The following is a 22,719-nucleotide window of genomic DNA, read 5'->3' as shown; positions in this document are numbered from 1 at the left end:
GTCGTGTTTTGATTGAACGCACACTTGTGGTGTGCGTTTGGTTGGTGGAATGTGCCTTTGGGGGTCACGTTTTGCTTTTGAGACGCACTCCTGAGGTGTGCGTCCGGATTGAATAACACAGCCCGGAGGGCCGTGTTTAAGTTGGATTACATGAGGCTCATAATCGGGCTCGTTACCACGAAGTGTGCGTTCTGGAGCAGAAACGCAGAGTTCGGGCAGAGGCTCAGAAACACAGTCTTCGTGTTGGGCGAGAGATTGGCTGTTCCGCAAGTGCGCTCGCTGTATGGATCTTCTCCTTCGTCGAGCGACGTTTTTCTTGGCTTACTTTAATGCCTTGGCTGCAACGTCGTCAGCGTTGGTTGGATTTTCCTCCGTCATAGGTCTCTTACGACCGATGACACACCGTTTTGTTGTGGGTGTGGAGTCTTGAACTCGTTGAACGAGTTTTGAATCTTGGCCAAAGGAGAGGACTTTCTTTGGCATTTCAGCAGTAGCTAAGACCTCTTTGGAGATCTTGCGGGTATCATGCCTAGCCTTAGGGCTAAGCGATCCAGAGGAGAGGGCCTCCTCGTACTTGGTTTGGTTGAACTCTACAATGAGAGTTTTGATGGTTGTTCCAGTGAGGTGGACGTCGGATTGTACCACCACTTCTTCGTCAGAAAAGCTAGTCTCCAGTGGAGTCGCCATCTTTTATTTGTGGAAAAGTTTGCAGTAAAAGAAATGAAGGAAAATTGATTTGTATTCCTTTAATCTCAGTTACAATTGGATTTCCTGATTACAAAAGAGAGGAGAATGAATTTGATTCTTCTCTTTGTTTAAAACTGGGTTCTTCTTAATAGCGATGGACTGCCTCCTTCGAATGCTTGTGTTGAATTTGCTCTCCGTTGATGATTCGACCGTCTTGTCTCACGGGAACAATTAACTTGTATGACATGTTTGATTTAGAACTCTTAACGAGTTTAAGAACCCAGAATGAGTTGAAAACTCTAAAAAAAAGTTGTTGAAAACCGAATAATCGGTTAGTAGCCAAGTGGATTTGTTTGTTGCTGAAGAATCCTTCGGGATTTGATTTTCTAGCTGCCAAGTAGTTCCTTGATCTCCAAAGATCTCACTCTCCACGCCCAAAAAATCCAACCTTATGCGGTTTTTATCTCAAAATCTTCCACCCTTACTCAGTTGAGTAATGCAGTTATTTATAGGGGGATAAGGAGTGTAACCAACCCCTAAATCCACTCCTAAGTAGGCAAAAATCCCTCAAAACATGGGGTAAACGGTTTTAAGACCGTTCAGCTCGTGTTTGAACAAGTCAAATGCCTAGATTGGCATTCTGGAATTTTAACTTTGCGTCGGAGACTTGGGACGCAGAGTTGGGTATCTGCTATAGATTGAAAACGCATAGGCTGCTCGTGTTCTGAGTCTTAACTCTGTGTTGTAGAGTTGCCTACTTGCTAGAAATTGAAGACGCACGGGCCGTTTGCACGCTGAGTCTTAACTCTGCGTCTTGGATTTGAGACGTAGAGTTGGGTGTCTGCTGAAGAACGCACAGGCTGTGTGCGTTTTGAGTTGAAAAGCACAGAGGCGGACTCTGCATTTGGGAGAGGTTGTTGACTTGTAACCTCATCTATTACAGCATCGCGAAGACTAATGCTCATTGATCTTTGCTTTAGCTGTTATGGGGTGTGAAAGTTGTCAGATTGTAACTCTCACAGTTAGTTGTGAAGGCTACTGAATAGACTTTTCATCAGTTGTCGGAAGTGTTGTTGAATTGTAACTCTTCTCGATCTATGTGAAAAGTTCTCCGTTTGAAGCTTTCATTTGTTGACATGAAAGTCATCTGATTGTAACTTTTATTGTTGAAGCTTGATGGGGATCAACTATCTATTGTGATTTTTAGACAGCCTACAGTGCTCTGTCTTTACTTACTGATAGGTAAAATACTTAGCCATATAATCTACAATGTCTCTACACATACCACTCCACCAGAAATGTCTCCTCAAGTCTTTGTACATCTTGGTGGTTCCTGGATGCACTGTATATCGGGTACGATGTGCTTCATCAAATAGCTCCTTCTTCAGCTCCACACTGACTGATGTAACTAATTGACTCTTGATTCGAAGGCCTCCATCTGCTCTAATGGTCCAATCATCCTTGGACTCTTAGGAATCTCCTCCATCCAGATTTGAATCCAAGAGTCCTCTAACTGAGCTCTGACTACTCTGTTCCTCCAAGATGGTTGCACTGATATAGCTCCTAAATATGTGCTGGTTCTGCCAAACTCTGGCCTAAAGTCAAACTGGCTAAGAGTGAGAATATCTCTATACAATGAGCACCTCAAAGTCGCAACCTGATGTCAACGCTTCCTACTCAGCATCTGCTACGACGTTCGCCTTCCCCGGATGATACTGAATCACAGACTTGTAGTCCTTGATAAACTCAATCCATCACTGCTACATCTGATTAAGTTCCTTCTGGGAGAAAAGATACTTCAAACTCTGATGGTCCGTGAAAAACTCGAACTGCATTCCATATAAGTAGTGTCTCCACGCCTTCAGCGTGAATACAATCGCTGCTAACTCTAAATCATGAGTGGGGTAGTTCTGCTCATGAACTCTCAACTACCGTGAGATGTATGCTACTACATTCTAAGTCTGCATCAGAACACCTCCCAAACCTGCTAACAACACGTCCGTGTACACAACAAATATCCTATCACTGCTCGGAATAGTAAGAACTAGCACCGTAGTCAACTTAGCCTTCAAGGTATCAAAAGCCTTCTGGTACTCCATGCTCCAAGTAAACTGTACACCCTTCTTTGTAAGGCATGTAAGGGGCATCGCAATCTTCGAGAAGTCCTAAATGAACTTCCTGTAATATCCGGCCAATCCCAAAAATCTACGAATCTCGATAATCATTTTTGGTGGTTCCCAATTAAGTACTGCTAAAACCTTAGCTGGATCTACCGCTATGCCCTCTCTGCTGACAAGATGGCTAAGAAACCTAACCTCAGAAATTCAAAACTCACCCTTACTGAACTTAGCATATAGCTGATGTTCACACAAGGTCTGCAAAGCCAAACATAGATGTTGCTCGTGCTCCGACTCCGATCTCGAATAGATAAGAATATCATCAATGAACACAATCACAAACTAGTCCAAAAATGGACGAAAGACCCGATTCATCAAATTCATGAATACCGCGGGCGCATTTGTCAGCCCAAATGGCATAACCAAAAACTCGAAGGACCCATATCAAGTCAGAAACGCGGTCTTGGGAATATCCATCTCCCGAACCCGTAACTGATGATAACCAGAACGAAGATTAATCTTCGAGAAATACTATGCTCTCTACAGCTGATCGAACAAGTCATTAATCCAAGGTAAAGGATATCTATTTCGGATAGTGACCTTGTTCAACTCACGGCAGTCGATACATAATCTCATACTACCATCCTTCTTCTTCACGAAGAAGACCAGCACTTCCCACGGAGAATGACTCCGACGAATAAAGCCCTGAACTAACAACTCATCCAACTGGGTCTGTAGCTCTCTCATCTCAGCAGGTGACATGCGATAGGATGCTTAGGATATCGGGGCTGTGCCCGGCTGCAACTCAATACAGAACTCAACCTCTCTTAGAGGAGGTAACCTGGGTATGTCCTGAAAGACATCCTAAAAATCTGAGACAACTCTAGTCTCACATATATCCACACTCTGATCCCGAAGTATCACCTCCTCGATGTACGCCAGTAATGACTCCGCAAACTAGTTTCCCTGAGAGGTTGCCATAACTAACTCGGACTCATCGGACGCTCGCAACTTGACTATTTTCACAAAACGGTCAATACTGATGTGGTAGGAAGATAGCCAATCCATACCAAGAATAACATCAAACTCTGACATGCTCAATACTATCAGGTCGACAATAAACTCAGACTCATCTAAACTGACTTCCTACAAATGCTCTCCAAGAGCGACATCTCACCTAGCGGGGTGGAAACTGATAAAAGAATATCTAGAGGTTGAGCTACGAGCTGAGGTCTACTCATAAAAGCATAAGATATGAAAGAGTGAGAAGCTCCCGAATCGAAAAGAATACGGGCTGGAAAGGAGTTCACGGAGAACGTACCCTCCACTACGGCCCCGCTCGAACCATGATCGCGAGGAACTACTACATACACTCTGCCCGTGACTGGAAGCTGCTCTGCTGCTGGAGGTGGGGTATATTAGACTACCTTCCCCTAAAGGACCTCCTGAACTGCATGAACCTACCCCTCAATCATAGGAACTACTGGCGGTGCCTCAAGTCTTGCATGCTGACCCTGACCTCGGCCCTGGAATCTACCCTGCTGCTGATTTTGCCCTCTCCTTAGCTGGGCTCCTACTGGTGCACTGCAGCACTTTGATGCTTTGTGGCCAGTCTTGTGACACTTAGAATAAGTGCCCTAGAACTTGTGCTGCTGAGGTGCTCTCTGCTCATTCTAGGGCCCTCTCCTATGAAGGCCTTGCTGCTGTTGCTGGGGTCCCGAGAAAGGCCTCTTATTCTTACCCTTTTCCTTGTTGTTTCCCTCATTGTCCTTCTGAAACATGGTTGACTCATTCTCCTGAGAGATGGCAGCATCCGCTACCTCTCGAACTGAATAAAACCTCCTAGAAATGAGGTATCGACAAAGGCTAGGGCGAAGTCCTACTAGAAACATCTGAGCATGGTGCTCTCCGGTCTACCACATGCCTGTGAAATGAAGTAGACTCATAAATCTGCTCTCAAAATCCTCTATTGAGATGTCTCTATGAGTCAATCTGGATAACTCAAGCTCTTTCCCGGTCCGTGCCGCGGAAGAGATAAACTGCTCATCAAAGAAATAAGTGAAGTCCTCCCAGGTGAGTGTCATCCTCTGATCTGGAGTGAATTGCAACTAATACCATCTCCCTGCATCTCCCTTGAGACTGTAAGATGCCAGCCTATGCTTCTGAACCGATGTCACATTCAGTATCTCAAGAATGTTGCTCACATCCTCCTTCCACTTATACGCTGCTAGTGAATCTGATGATCCCTTAAACTCCAGTGCTCTCATCTTTTGGTATCTCTCCACCAGACGGAGTCAAGTCTCCTGCTCTGCTGCTCTATCCACAACTGCCTACGGGATAGGTGCTGGTGTGTTCCCCTATAAACCCTCCGCAATTGGAAAAGCTGGTATAACCGATGGTGGAACTACTAATGGTGGTGGGGTGATGTGACTCGTCACAAACTTCTCAAGAGCTGCCATCCTAGCGGCTATGGGATCCATCAGATCTATCAAGTATTGGGGAGCCTGCTGCGACTCGGGTGGAGTATGCTGCGGTGCTAGTGGAGCCTGTTGTGGCTCTGCCTGACCAGCTCTCCGAGTGCGAGGTCTACTGCGTCCTGCCATCTGAGCACATAGAAAAAGGTTTATGAGTCCTCAAACAAAACGTATATGGATCTCATATAAATAGAGAGTTCATATCATATATCATTTATGCAAATACTTTTAATATCACAAAAAAAATCCGTAGTTTTTGAATACATGTATATAACATCCTCACTCGTACTAGAAATTCTTAGCGGACTCTATACATGAATCTTAAGAAACTCTATTCTAACTCCATGACTTGATATAGGATGATCCTAAGGATACTGGAAGTAGAGCTCTGATACTAACTATGACGCCCCTGGTTTCAACAAGGCTGCAGTCCAAGGTAAAACCAAGAATGTCAAACCTGCCATACACCACACCGTGCAATAACATATTTTACCATCACAGTAAATATCTATCTAGTGGAATCAATAACCGGTGTAGGTACAAAACATGAAAAAGAGAAAATACAGAAGTAATATGAAACAACAAATACTCTGAAGAAAAATCATCATCACTGACATAAATGAATAAATCTCTGAGAAGAAAATATCTGAATTGATACAACTGTCTCACAATATAAAATCAAATGAAGTATTACTAAAGCACACTCGCCTTTTTTAAAACTAGAAATAATATCTCAAAATATTTAACAAAATACCTTTACTGTGGAGTTCTGACATAACTTCTAACACTGTCTACAAATAATGACTAAAGCAAATCCATCAAGCTACGGCTCTCCGTGTACCTGACTCGTTACCTGAAAGTAGGGGAAATAACGAGCGTCAAAGCGCTATAGCGAGTAACATCTCAACCAATCCCAGGGGAAGGGATAGAGGGATATGAAAATAGCTATTAATACATATAGATAATCAATCATAAACTCTGAAATAAAATAGGAGTTTGATATTTAGTAATTTACAACATGTGTGTGTGTAACTCCGCAATCCCATAAGCTCATATTGTTTATAGCTAAATGCCTAATCCAACAACTACGTGGAGTAATAACTCCATCTCCAACCGTACCATCAATAATCCGTCATATGTCAAAAATATGTCAACCTGTATTACTTAAAGTCCAACTTAAAGTCCAACACGAGGACTTTCATAGTTTATAATCCGACACAAGGACTTTAGTAGCTTATAGTCCAACACAAGGACTTTAATAGTTTATAGTCCAACACGAGAACTCTGATGATTATAGTCTAACACGAGGACCCTCATAACTCACAGTCCCTCATAAGGACTTCAATAGCTTATAGTCCAACACGAGAACTCTGATGATTATAGTCCAACACGAGGACTCTCATATAAATAATGTCTGAAACAATATCTAAACTGTTCACCCTCATGCCTTGGTGAATAAAACTAAGTCTCATATCTGTACTCAACTCATGTACATAATTCTCAGTGTATAGCAAACTCAAATAATCCAGATATTATGCCAGCCACACAAATCTAAACACAACAGGACAAAACAACAAAAATTCCTAGCGGTCGACCGCCACGGTCGACCGCGACTGGAGTAGAAGCTTACTGTTTCTGTGCCCGGCACGCGGTCGACCACTACGGTCGACCGCGTAAAAGTAGAAACCCTAGTTTGGTTTCTGTTCTACATGGTTTCGATTCAAAACTTTCGTGCGATAATTATAAGCATTATTAAACCTTCATAAATAATTTAGCATAACCAGAACATGTGATTTACAGTCTAATCACTATAGATAAAGAAAATCAAAACTTAAACATGTATATTTCATGTCAAAACCTTCGAAAACAAATATTTTTCTTACAAAACTCCTGTTAGAAGTATTTCCAGATCTAGATCTACATTAAGAAATTCGTATGTGATTTTTATTAACTGAAAACTTGTTCTTCTACATCATATAATAATAAGATCTATCTTTATACAAAGAAAATAGCATATTAGGCTCACAAATCGCAAGAAAACATTAGAAAACAAATCTAAAAGCAGGGGTGTAGGGTTAAGCGAGATGAAACTCGCCTGAGGGGTGAAGAACAACTGAAAACGACGCTGGAAAAGATCCTCCTATGCTGAACGTCGCTGGAACTCACCAAAATTCTCCAAAACTCGCCAAGAAACATCCAAAGAAAGAGCTAGGGTTTGCAAGAGAGAGGGAGGAGGCTGCTAGGGTTTTCTCAGGTGAAGAAAAAGGCTCTTACGAACTAAAACAATATATATGAGCCCACAAACCCGACCCAAAAACCCCAAACTAACCCGAAAAGAATAAAACTGGCAAAACTCCCAGCGATCGATCACCATGGTCGACCGCACAAGAGACAGAGGCCTCCTGCCACTACTACGCGCGCGGTCGACCGCCACGGTCGACCGCGCAAGCTTTCTCCTGTTTATGCATGTTGTGTGTGTGTTGGTCTTGACATTTGTTCTCCCTCATATAAAATGTACTTGTTTGATCCCTAAACACTTGTTATCCCATTCATCTATGATATAATCATATATTTCATAATAAAAACTCATTTATCAAATTTCATAGGGTTTTACAAGCTCATACTCCCCCCTTCAACCAGCCTTCACTTGCTCGAACACACTGCGGAAGTCTTTGCTAGATGTGTACATCTACACATACTCTAAAGCAACCAAGGGCTGAATACTCATCGCCACTAACAAAGCTCTTACTGGTGGTCGAGATAGCATATCGGCCAACTTGTTAGTCCCCCCTTCTTATACCTAATGACGATGTTGAACGCCATCAAATAGAATATCCACTTCATATGCCAGGCTTGCTGTAGCTTCATCTGGGCATGTAGAAACTCCAATGGCTTATGATCCGAGTGCACAACCACCTCCTTACCCAACAAGTACACCCTCCAATGCTTGATCGCCTGGTGGAGCGCATAAAACTCCTTATCGTAAGTCGAATAGTTCTGAATAGAACCTGTAAACATCTCAGAATGGTACTCCACCGGCTTTCCATCCTGCATCAACACAACGCCCATAGCATAGCTAGATGCGTCGGTCTCTATCTTAAAGGTCCTCTGCAAATTAGGCAATATCAATACTGGTGCCTTCGAGATCTTCCTCTTTAACCGAAAAACCTCCTCATGCGTCCGCCCCCACTCGAACTGAACCTTCACCTCAGTAAGGCCATGTAAAGTTGCCGCATAAGTAAAAAAATATCGAATAAACTTACACAAATACCGGCAAGCCCCCATGAAGATTCTCACCTCCGTTATTGTCCTAAGCATCGGCCATTCCGTGATCACCACCACCTTGCTTGGATCTAGTCTCCGCTGGACTTTCCCCTCAATGAAGCCGAGATACACCAACTCGTCCTCCCCAAATTCGTACTTGTTCCTGTTGAGCTTCACCTGACCGTTCGCAACACTTCAAACACCTTCTCAACATGAACTAGATGCTCCTCCTAGGTCCTGCTATACACCAAGATATCATTGAGGTAAACTATCACAAAATCCTCTATAAAAGGTCACAACAAATCATTCATATGCCTCATAAAGGTTGCTGGAGTGTTGTATAGCCCGAACGATATCACCAACCATTCAAACATGCCCTGCTTGGTCTTGAACGTAGTCTTCTAAGTGTCATTCTCCCGAATCCTCACCTGATGGTAACCAGACTTAAGATCCAACTTTGTGAAGAACCTCGCTCCTTCCAACTAGTCCATAAGATCATCGATCCGTGATAATGGGTAATGATTCTTGACCGTCATCTTGGTGAGTGTCTGGTAATCAACACACATACGCCAACCTCCATCCTTCTTGGGCACCAACAACACTGGCGACCCACAAGGTGAACAACTCGGCACTATCACTCCATTCTCCGAAAGCTCCTAAACTTGCTTCTTTATCTCTTCAGACTCTTGTACGGATGTGCGGTAAAGACCTATATTTGGTAAGGAACTCTCTCATGTTAACATAATTTCGTGCTCCACACTCCGTCTCAACTTAAGTCCTGTGATATCTGAAAACTAGTCCGCATACTTGGCCTTCAACATGTCAAGATCTCCCTCCTGAAACTTGCTCAAGGTAGTCAAGCATACTCTACTCAGCTACTCCTCGTAAGGCCTAATGAACAATAAAACAAACTTCTTGCTTGCATTCACTAGCCATTTCGCCTGAGTCACCGTTACTAAGCTCGTCTCTTGTAGAAAAGATGCTAAACAAAATACGAACTGATCGCCATCATTGGTGAACGTGTACTTCTAGGCTCGCCTGTCGTAGACTGCGTACCTATCCCACAAATAAGGATTGCCTAGTATAACCTAACAAATATCCAATGGAACAATCGCACGTGAGCTCGTTAATATATGACTCATGGAGTACAAATCTAAAAGTGCATTGATTAACTACACTTAGCCCCGCCTCCTTTTGAATCTACCCTAATGGATAGGCTTCTGATGCTTGACCATCTTTAGCCCTAGTTTTTGAACCAAGGTCTCGGATATCAAATTCTTCTGGCTCCCTGGATCAACTATGGCATCAACCAAATTGGTCTTCACCTGTAACTTGAGAATAAAGAGCTGCTTTCGGAGGTCTTTGTCTTCCTTCGCGGCCTGCTTCCCTGCCATAAGGTTGAGACTGCTGTTGGGTTCTGTCATCACTAGGACTTCTTTTGGACCTTATGCTATCACGTATGCCTTTTTCTCCTCCTTCTTCTTCAATCCCTTCGGCTTGAGATGAGGATAGTTCTCCCAGCACCAATCAGCAATGTCCCTGTCTGTTTGCAATGATTATAAGTTAATCATGCTTTTCCTGGATCACTCTTCTTCTTCTTCTTTGTAAGGACCATAAAAATTTGATACTAGTTAAAATAATTTTTTGGTATTTTAAAATATTTAATTGTGATTTTAAAAAGAGTATTTGTATTTTTCTCGATTTTCTAGAAATTTTCTATGATTTAAAATCCAAGTTTTATATTTATTTAAATGATATTAATATTTATAAATTAATTTTATGTGGTGAAAATTTTTGGAATTAATCTATTATACTATTGATACTATTACATATTAGTTTTAAATAAAATGTTGTATTATTATCATTATTACATATTATTTCGTATAATATGTTGTATTATTACTTACGAATTATTTGTGTAATTTGTTGTATTATTTTAACTATTGTGTATTAGCTATCATATTAGCACAACTGGTACTTTTTACTATATGGATAATTATCCCATAATTATTTAATTTTAAATATAAGTAATTACATTTTTATTAATTATTCTTGTTTAATTATATAATTTCTTGTATTATTTCTACTATTGCGTATTATCGGTTATATTACTACAACTGGTACGTTTTGATGTGTAGATAATTTTTACATAATTATTTAATTTATTTTATGATTATTATTATTTTTAATTATTTTTCTAAACCATAATTTCTTCATATATATATTATATTTATTTTCCTCTCTCTCTCTCTCTTCTTCTCTTCTTCCCCAAAAACCCACCGCCACCGTACCCTCACCCTCTCTCTCTCTCTCCTCTTCCCCGTTCTCTCTCCCGACCTCTCTTCCCGACGTCGTCGACCGCCCTCGCGCCACCCTTGGCCACCGCCCCGAACCACCTCCCTTCCTCCTGCGCCTTCTCTCACCATCTTCGCCCTCAACCCCCTGAACCTACGCCTCAGCTTCTTCACCTGAACCAACACCTCTAGCGAGCCATACGCTAGCCCAGACTCAGTCCTCCGCTTCCCAACATTGTCCCCTCCAAGCCGCCACCAACCCAGGCTTCTCTCCCTTAATCACGCCTAAACCACCTCTGATCCAGCCTGTGCCACAACAAGCCTTCACCGCCCCTGAGATCAGCCCAACGCCACCCTGATCCTCTCCTCCGTGCTGCTCGAATCACCACCGATGCCACCCTCTTCCACCTCGCCCAGATCCGAACATCGCCAGATCTGTCCCAGCCAGCTTCCAGCCACCGTCGCCTCCCCTTACGCTGAAGCACACACCTCCCCTCTGCCCACAAGCCTCGACTTCTCCTCAACCTCGTGTAGCCTCCCCCCCCCCGTGTTTCCCCACTCGAGCACCCCAAGCTGTCGTCGGTTCCCTTAAGCTAACCTATTAACACTCGGCTCCCACCCTCTTCTTCACCAGCGCGCTCAACCTCCAGATAGCCGCTCAATGAATTGCGACCACGCCCTGCCCAAATGCCACGCCCGAACCCAACACGACCACCCCCTTCCCTGACCGCCATGCCCTGGCTGGCGACGCCCCTCGCTAACGCCATCGATGTCATCGGCGATCCCTCCCATTGATGGCAGCCTCATAGTCCCGTCGAACTCCCCACGATCAGCCCTTGTAGTCCTCGTTGCCATTCAGATCCGTTGCCCTTCAGCGCCAACGCGCCGCACCGTTGACGTCAATTCGTTCGACAATACCCGAGGCAAGATCCCTCTTGCTCATTGACTGCCATTTCAATTTTAGATCTGTGAATTAATTATATGATGTTTAGACTGTAATATGATTATGTTATAGTATGAATATTGTGATATTTTGCATAGGTTGGTTTATGAGATGTTATTAAAGAATATTTTTAGAATAATTATTATGAGAAATATTTTAAAAGAAATTATTTTTAGAAATATAATATTAAAAGAAACATTTAAAGATTATTTTAGAATTATTGCAATGAGAAAAGAATTTATTTTAGAATTTATTTTAGAATAATAATTTAAAAGAGTTTATTTTATAAAAAGATTATTTTAAATAAATAAATTTATAATTTTAAAGACTATTTCTGAATTAATATAATGAGAAATAATTTTAAAAGAATTTATTGGAGGAAATTGGTTTTCACGCTTGTTTATGTTGTTCACAAGTCACTGTTCATAATTACATTTTATGTTTTGCGATTTATTTTAATGTATTTGACTTGTCATCATGTTATTACATATAATAAGTTAGATTTATTTACTGTTTCTTGCTGTATTTTGAGAACCAATAGTAGTCATGACTTAGTGGCTATGTGCGTCATGAACTAGACTTAGTGACATGTGTAGGTGTGTTGACTGGATTTAGGTGGTGAACCAGAGATAGTGATGATTATGGTTGACTTAGAAAAACGTGAAGAGTTAGGATGGGGAAGTTCATGTTCATGTGATCGGATATAGCTGTTGATGTATCTTCCAGGCTCGCCCCATGATCCAGTGTAGCTTGGGGTTAGTTTGTTGGGTCAAAGTGAAGCTAGTGTAGTCACTTTGATCTGTGAATTTGATATTCACCCGAGTTTAGCTTGAGTTCGAACCATGTTAAAATCAGATTGCGTGTAGCCCTCTGACCGATCCAGTGTAGCGGCGTATTGGGTGCACGTAGGGGATTTATGAACAGTCAGTTATCCGATGATATGAGCGTTGATTCTGTGTGAGATGTGGACCCGTGACCTATTATAGAATGGCTAGTTACAAGACCTCGTTTTTAGATGACTATGGATTCTTATGAGATGTAGTCCAGTTGTGTTTCTTTTCATACATAGATCGGGATTAATATTTAATTATTTATAATTCGAGACATATAGTATATACATGAGGGTTTTCTTGTTTGGATTATTTTGCTCGACGTACTACGTCTCGAGTTGTAGATTTTTAAGTATTAATTCCATCTAGTTGTATGACCATGTTACTTGGATGATTATTCTGATCGCTTGCTGCATGATCGACTTGTTGGTTGATTTTGTTAGACTTCCAGGTGCACATTTCTTTTGTCATTTCTGTTATTGTATCGTTTTCCGCTTGGTTTTTTGTTCGCTCTATTTGTCTTGTGGGGTCTTACCGTGTGCCATGCACACTGATGTACACCTATTTTCTCTAGTGTACGTCAGACTTAGAGGAAGAATAGGTTTAGCCGGGAGATCGCCAGGAGCTAGAGGATTCTCAGCAGGTGTGTCTTGCAGACAGAACAGAAGAAGAAGCCAAAACTTAGTTATTGGTCGTAGTTGTTTTGTAGTTCTTTCTTTTCCATTGATCGATAGAATTTTGTATCTCTTCAGTATTTATTTGTTCAGATTTGTAATAAGAGCATGTTTGACCCAAATATTATGTTTTGGATGATATTCATTTGTGATATGTATTATTATATTCTGTGTTGTTCATTATATTCTTGCTATCTGTGATCGAGAACCTATGACTTCGCATTGTATTTATTTCTAGATGCTTAGCATATTAGGTTGAGGAGAAATATTTATTTATATTTATTCTCTTTAATCTAATACTTCGTGGGCTTGTTCACGTTCTAATTCCCGGGTATTTTGGGAAGCAGGGCGTGACATCCTCCTTAGGTTGGGAGCCACTAGACTTGCCTCTAGCTTGCTTAACATCTCCCTTCATCTCGTTGCTCTTTTTTTGATTGCCTTCAATAGCAATAGCCTTCAAGCTTGCCTCCGCAAGAGACTCTAACGTGAATAGCTTCATCTCCTTCCGGATATAATCGTTCAAACCCGCCATATTCTTCATAAAAATAGAGTACTCCTCCATCGCAATGTTGAGAATCATCGCTTGCTGTTGGAACTATGTAGTATATTCTTGCACGGTTTGATTGAATCTTTGGCGCAAGCTGTACCACTTGTACCAACGCTCTTCAAGAAACCCCACCGGATAGAACTGCTTCCTCAGTAGCTCCTTGAACCTGTTCCATGACACTGATTTCTTCTCCTGTTTGAAGTAAGATTTCCACCACATCAACGTATGCCCGGAAAGCTTCAATGTCACAAAAACAATCTTCTCCTTTGACGAATAACCATAAAGAGTGAAATAGGTCTCCATACACTCGATCCAATCATCAAGCCTCTCAACGTTAACACTCCCATCATAAATAAGAATCTCAACTCTAAAATCAATCTTTAGATTCTGGTAAGAACCCTTAACCCCTTGATGCGAAATAGTCTTGACGGCCTCGACCTCGTCGTTGGAATTTGAATTCTCACTACCTCCATCGTATTCTATTGGTTTCTTCTTGGCCCCCGCTATAGATTCACCTTTCTTTTCACCTCTGTGGATGAGATCGACGAGCTTCATAAGAGTCGAACTGATTGTCTTGATCTGCTTTTCCATCGCATCAAGGCTCGATGAATTGTCATTTTCTATCATCTTCTTCTTCTTTGATTTTTGGACTTCTTCCAAAGAAATAAGAATCTTGCCTAGCTTCTTGTATTGTGATCGGTTAAGGACCATACACAAGATACCCCATCATAGGATCTGAATGCTCTGATACCAACTGACGAGGCATAAATGATGTTTAAAAGTTACAAGTGCATAACCAATCAAGTTATAGTATAAAAAGTTATCGATCTCACGAGGAAGGTGTTTGTAGGAAAAAATTTAAATCGATTCTTATGTTGTGTGTGTGATAATTAGGAGTGATGGATGTGATTGTGGAGAGATAGAGAGAGTGAGAGTGATTGTGTGTAAAAAAATATTATTGAGAGTGAATATGATAAAGAATAAATATAATCAACAAGAAAAGAAAGAAAGATGAAGGAAATAAAATTAAGAACAAATAAGAGAAAAATTAAGAATTAAAGAAAAAATTAAGAAAGTAAGAGATGGATGATTCAATTAAAGATATAAGGAATCTAGAATTGAATCCACTAGCTAATCTCACTTATAAAATATGAACTATTCTTTTTTTTTATCACATTCTACTTTAGATTTATTAAGTATAGATTATCAAACCACTCAAGAAAAGTATAACCTATCAAATTATTATCTAAGTAAAAATCATTACTCATGAAAAGGATAACAACTAAATAGTAATTCTAGAATTCTTACTACCAATTAGTTTTTTAGTTGAATATCCTAAGCATGAACATTTTAAGCATAAGAGAATGATTATAAATTATAAAAGAAATAAAGCTAGTTTCATATAATTTCTAGAGTTCCTACAAGATTTAATTCCATTTCTAAAGAACAGACAATTCCCTTGAGGGTTCTAGCATCAAGGCGAATTAACGAAAATAAAAAATAAACAAAAGTAAAAACTAATCCCGAGAGGGTTCTAGCCTCAAGGCGAATAGTACAAGAAAATAAAATCTAATTTACAAAATAAATTATAAGAATTAAACTACAAATAAATTACAAGAATTAAATGCGAGAAAATAAAGATATGAAAGTAATCTACTCTATAAGCATGAAAATAAATCTAAGGCAAGAGGTTTCTAGCCTCTTGGGTATTTAATAAGAAAATAAAGTGAAAAGATAAAAATATTAACAAAGAGGAAATTTACATCCCAAGAGGTTCTAGCCTTAAGGCGAAAACAAACCTCCATCTTGATCTTGATCTTTATCTTTATCTCTAATTTCATCTTCATCATCAAATAATGAGTAGAAAAGAAAAATATGAAGAGGTGAAAAAATTCTTTTATTAATTATAATAAAAGTTACAAATTTGAAAGGTCTTCTGAATTAAGAGTAACCCTTCTCTCCAAATAGAGTTATAAAATTTTTCACACTCTTAACCCCTTACTCTCTACCCCTATTTATAGCCTACAGTAATGAATGAGAGCCATTGGATTAAACTTGAGCACCAAGACAAGCAATTTTAACCATTGAATCATAACTGCACACGTGGTATCGATACCGGTATCGATACGGGTATAGATACTCATTGTGTCAAAAATTCGACTTCACAAATAGCTTTGTCTCGTCGAGATAGGCGATTTCCTTATATTATATGTTAAATTCTGCCTTTCAGATTAGGAGATATCATCGTTTCTTTGCGGTCAACCATCTTGAATATGCTTTCTTTTCATATTAGATTTTTGATTTTTTCGGCTTCTATAAGCTACTTGGCTTGATTCTGGGCTTCAATAAAAGGTTAAAAAATGAGAAAGTTAGGGACTTTTGAGCTTTTATTCATTATTTCTTCATTAACATAAAATTTAAGATAAAAATAATTATTAGTGGTATATTTATTTATGTAAAATAGATAATGAGGGTATAAAATTATAATAAAATTATGATTATCACCAACTTGATATGAGTCATTGAGCGAGCACCTTTGATCGCATAATTATCAAAGGTGGGTTTGAGAAGAAAATAGTAAAACACACAAAACAATTCAATTGGCGAAGAAAAATATCTTCTCTAGATTATAAAGAATAAAAGATTACAAAATCTCTCTAGAATAAAGAACAACTTCTCTATCCTTTTTAAACTCTCCTCTGATGTTTATAAACCCTAAACAATCCCTATTTATATGTTAAACAATGTGTGTGGCAAAGTGATAAATATCTAGAACAAACCCAACTAGGATTCACCCAAAACAAGAATCCAACTCGGCACAGGAAACCGCTATCGATCGATCAAAGTATCGCTATCGGTCGATCGATCGACCTTCATCGGTCGATCGATCGACCTTCATCGGTCGACCGATAAGAGTGAATCGGTCGACCAGTTAGAATGAAATTTCCAGACACTGTAATCGTGCATGTTATCGGTCGACAGGTCATGTTTGATCAATTGACCGACCCGAAACTCCTGTAATCGCTGGCGGTTGAATCGGTCGACTGATGATGGCTATCCGATCGACCGATAAGGCTTCATAGATCGACCGATGTTAGTCCATCAGTCAACCGACCAGAGCTATTTCACCAGCTTCCTGATTTCCACCATTTTCCTGATTTCCACCATTTTCGCTGACTCTTCCCACTCTTCTATTCTTAAGCAACCATGAGAATCATCTATCCTCAAGCTCCCATGAGGATCGTTAAGTTCCCAAAACAGAAAAGATTCACCCGTATCACTTCCTCTAGCTCCAATATCAAATCGTCTCTTTAAGAAAAAAATGCATATTTCCCTCTTAGTCAAATGTAGATAATTCTCCCACAACCAATCTAGAACTTCCCACTTTCTTTTTCAATACTGATACATGAAACAGAATGTAAAAGTGACGATTCTAGTAACTCCAACCTGTAGGAAACCTCACCAACATGCTGCAATACCTTAAAAAGGCTTATGGTACCGTTGAGAGAGCTTCACGTTGAACCTCTCCTCTAGTGATTTATGATGATATGGTTGTAGCTTAAGTACACAAGCACTCCTAACTCAAATATTATATCTCGTCAGCCTTCGTTATTATACTTCTTCAACCACTTCTAAGCTTTTGCTAATTTCCCTTCATACATTGTAGAATCTAATCACTCACTAGTAACTCATGCTCTACTTCACCTAAAATGGACTTTTCTGGTTGATGAATGATAAGTGGTGTTGTACCAGAACTTACCCATGCAAGATAATCCTTCCACCTCTTATGCTCCTCATGACAGTAGCTCCTTAAGTACTTCTCTAACGTGTTATTTTTCACCTCGGTCTATCCATTGGTTTGTGGGTGATAAGATAATCTCGCTTTTAGCTTGCTCTCCTGTAGTGCAAATAGCTCATGCCAAAAAGAATTCATGAACAACTTCTCTCTACCAATGACTGTACTCCTAGGAATACTATGTAAATTGACCGCATTATCAATAAGCGCCCAAGCTACATTAGCTGCAGCAAATGGGTGCTTATGAAATGAAATGTGCTCCCTCACTTAAGTGATCCACCACTACCAAAATAGAGTCAAACCTTCTACAACTAGGCAACCCCTCAATAAAATCTATCATCAAGTCCTCCCAGATACTCTCTGAAATAGGTAATAGTTGCATCAATCCTATTGAAGCCCTCTGACCATACTTCACCTTCTGGCACACATCACACTCTGCTACCTTCACATTCATTGCTATCTCCAGCCATTCCCAATAAAAGAAGTGCTTCACCCCTAATATAATTTTGCAACTAACCTGAGTATCCTCCCTTTCAACTGTAATAAAAATGAGATAGAATTTCTTTCGACAATACTGGTACTCTTAGGGCATAAACATAGTGCTTATAGAAAATCAAGTCATCTCCAAACTTGAACTCTGCACCCATGAATCTCTACACTCAATCCCATCATAGAGATCCCTAACACACTCATCCAACTATGCAGCCTACCAAATATGGTCCCACGCTCTCTAATTAGCTCTATAAGTAGCACATAAACTCGCATCCTTCTCGCTATAACCAACCACAACATTAACTCCTCTCCTTTTGCGAGAGCACATCTGCAACCTTATTCTCCATTTCTGACTAATATATCATGTCAAAATCAAACCCAGGTGCTTCACCATGGATTTCTACTATTCGGGAGTGACTTTTGCTCCAACAAATGCTTCAATATCTGCTGATTTGTGTTAATTTTAATTTTCCCCCCAACAAATATAGCCTCCATACTTGACAACTCCCGAGCATAGGCATTCCTAGCACTCTTCTATGATCCCAACACCTTTGACATATAAGCTAGCAACCTCTTTTCCTACACCAAGACCGCCCCTATCTTGTTGCCACTAGCATCAATGAGAACCTCAAACTCCTTTGAAAAGTCTAGTAGAGTAAGCACCATGGTTTAAGATAGAAACCTTTTGCTAAATCATTGAATGTCTGTCTGGATGAATAAGTCCACTAGAATCCAACTTTATTTCAACATGTAGGTCAATAGTCTATCAATTGAACTATCATGCTTCATAAACTATTGGGTCCTTTTGTTCTGATGATGTTTAACAAACAATTTACTACTAATATTGTTTGTCTAGTATTTGTATTTTTCTATTTATTGTAGATAAACAATGTGTTGGAGGATGGATGGAATTAATCCATAACGATCATATCAAATAGAGGTTGGCGAAAATAGTGGAGTGAAGCAATGTAATTCATGTTGAAGATCCAAGTTCAAACTTTATCCGCAAGTGTACCAAGATAGAGCTTCGTTGAAGATCACAAGTTTGAGTAATTTAGTTTAGGTTTTTATATTATGTGTGTTAGTACTTTAAGCTCAATCATATACACACATACACGCTTTGGTTTTGTATATATATAGTCATATATATACATATATGTTTTAGTTTAGCTACGTAGATATGAAACAATATATATATCTTCATATATACTTTTATATGTTTCATATTCTAATGTATTTGAAAAATATGTGTTTTTGGTTTATAGACTTAATAACTATAGTTTATACCTTTTACCAAGTCTATAAAGTTATACAAGAAGTTTCAAAACATGGTTTAGCTAAAATATCAAAAACATGTGTTTTGTATTTTTATGTTTTGCACTATTTTAAAAAATAATGAGTTTTCATAAATGGGGAATGTTTTTTGAAAACCAGTTTTTGTAACATGTGTATTATCATGTTTACAATCATTTCTCAAAGTTTTACATTTTTATGATTTTATTTGCTATTTTTAAAAAAGGTTTGAAAATCAGATTTCTGTTCCAAAACAGGCTGATAACCTGTTATCAGTCGACTAGTAAGTCGTCTGATGATATCAGTCAACTGATATGTTGACTAAAGAAATCGCCTAGAATGTTAAAAAGTTTTTGTTTTATTTTGGTCGACTGATCAGTCGACTGATGAGGTCATCAGTCGACTGATAAGGTTGTCAGTCGACTGATGAGCTAGAAAATACCTTTAACGGTCAGCTCATCAGTCGACTGATGAAACCCATCAGTCGACTGATACTATAACGGCTAGTTTTTTCAGCCTGTTATAAATTTGGGTTTTTAGTCTTTTTTGCCTTATTTTCTCTTGGCTTTGGGGTTCCTATAAATACCCCCACATATCCTCAGTTCTAATCAGATAAGAGAATGTTTTAAGAAAGTTTAACAAGGGTTTAAAGTTTGGTTTAAGTTTATTTAAAAAGCTTTTAAGCATTTTCAAGTTTGGTTTGTGAAGCAACTTTCACAAGAGCAAAGTGAAGATTATCCTTTGGTGTTTGATTATTCACTCTTCTCCCTCTCTCTTGTTATCATTAGAGAAGTTTTTCTAAACTCTTATCTAGTTATTTATTTGTTTGTTTTTCATTTCCTTAAAGCTAGATTTATTTAAGTTTAGTTTGTTTTATCAAATCTCATTGTTACACACACCCACTTGAGCTTATAGTATTTCATACATACTATAATTGGGGTTGTGAGAGATTGTAACTTTGAGTTGTGCTTAATTGAGTTCTTACCTTATATTAGAGAAGAAATCATTTCTTGTTAGTGTGCTTAATTATGAGGATTTACTTTGTAATACACTAGTACACCAAGAGGAGTGTGTGGTGAGAGATGGGGTCATCCCAAGAGGAGTGGGGTAGGTGGTAATGTCTAGAGAGAGGTTGTAATTCCTAACACTTGAGGGAGACACGGGCTAGAGACCAACACTTGAGGTGGTAGTTAGTGTGTTTACATTGTGAATGATTATAAAATTTTTGGTGAACTTGAAAACCGAGTGTGAGGTGTAAACATTATTCGGATGAGCGTAGAAAACCCGATTATGATAGTAGAGATCTCCTCAAGGTGAGGAGAGGAGACGTAGGTCGTGGGGACCGAACTCCGTGATCATATCGTTTGTTTGTGATTGCATTGGTGTACTTGTTTTTGTGTTCATATCTTTATCGTCATTCTCTCATTGTTTATTTTATCCCACTATATTGTTTACTCTTGTGTTTATATCTTGTCATAAATCATACTTGCTAGGATATTTGTTAAGTAAGTTTTAAATTGGCATAAATCATATTAAATTAGCATAAACCCTATTCACCCCCCTCTAGGATTCTTTCCTAGTGGCATTAGGGTCTTTCAATTGGTATCAGAGCACTTTCATAAACCTCTTGTAGTATCCCATCAATGCTAAAAACCCCTACAAGGCTGACACGTCCTTAGGCAAAAGCCAATCTAGTATGGATGCAATCTTCTGCTCATCTATCTTCACCCCCTAAGTTGAGATAATATGTCTAAGGTACTCTACCTCTGACTTTACAAAATTGCATTTTAACAACTTAATGAGAAAGTTATGCTCGTCCAAAATTCTCAGGACCTCCTCTAAATGTAGCGAATCCATGGTAGCTGAATGCACCAAAATATCATCGAAAATACGAGCACAAATCTCCTTAGAAAAATTTCTGAATATATTGTCCATCACTGTCTGAAAAGTCAACAATTCATGGCACAGTCCAAATGGCATCACCAAATACTCATATTGCCCCAAAAGCATCCTGAATGTCGTCTTGTGTACATCCTCCTCTCTTATCCGAACCTGATGGTACCATCCCTCAAATCAAGCTTCATGAATGCCGTGGCCCCATGCAACTCATCCAACATCTCATCCACCATAGTAATAGTAACCGATTATTCACTATAGCCTCATTTAGAGCCCTATAACTAGTGCAAAATATCCATACATCATCCTTCTTCTTCACCAAGAGAATAGGTAAGGAAAATGGACTCTGACTTGGCCTAATCAATCCACTCCTCAGCATCTCCTTAACTTGCCTCTTGATGTTTTCCTTCTAAAAGTGAGCATAGTGGTAAGGTGGCACGTTAGCAGGCTTTGACTAGTTCTTCAAAATAATCCTTGATTATGGAAACTCGTATGAACCTATGTAACCCTGTGATGTTGCAATACTACCTGCCTTACTCTATCCTCCAATCGAGCTAATGGATCCTTAATATCATTCCTAAGACTCGAACATTCAGCAACAATCTTCGGAATAGTACTCTAATCCCAAATCCTCAATGATGGCAACTCATAGTAACCTATGTAACCCAGTGATGCTGCAATACTACATGTCTTACTCTATCCTCCAAGCGGGCTAATGGATCCTCAATATCATTCCCAAGACTTGAATCAGTCAGCAACAAATACCCCTAAAAAACCTTGATAACTAGGCTCAATGACAATAGTATAGTACTTGGCCCCTATCCTATACACCCTCTTGAATACATTATCCTCAGTTCTTCAATCCCTTAGAAATGGAAATCTATGAGGGCCTCTTTCCCCCTAATTGGAATGCCGTCCGCATGTCCTCGAAATTCATCTTCACATCCCATAAGTGTCTCAGTCAATTGTCATTGACAATCTACTGACACTGCATATTTTCCCCATTTGCTATCCTCACCTCATAAGATTTTATAATAGTTCCTATCAAACTCACCTTCTCGACAACCCTTGTTTTAATGAAATTACGAGAAGAACCAAGATCAACCAACAATGACGCGTTATACTTCCCAATCAATGCCATCATCCTAAATATAGCTGGTCTAACAACTCCTATCATGACATTCAATAAGAAATCCGCTTCCTCTAATGCCTCAAAATGATCATCAATACCCTCATTCTTTCTTTCAGAATCTGTAACATCGGTCGCACTACTCTCTTCATTAGACACCATGATCATAGAGGCTGCTCTAGTCCTGCATCGATGCTCTTTATTGCGCCATATCCACAAATTTGAAGCATTCCCCCTTCTTTATCCTATTTTGTACCTCCTCTCTACAAAGATTTTTCACTAC

This window comes from Asparagus officinalis, chromosome 1, assembly GCF_001876935.1.
Source record: "Asparagus officinalis chromosome 1, Aspof.V1, whole genome shotgun sequence".
NCBI lineage: Eukaryota > Viridiplantae > Streptophyta > Magnoliopsida > Asparagales > Asparagaceae > Asparagus > Asparagus officinalis.
Note: the sequence above shows the minus strand (reverse complement) of the source record.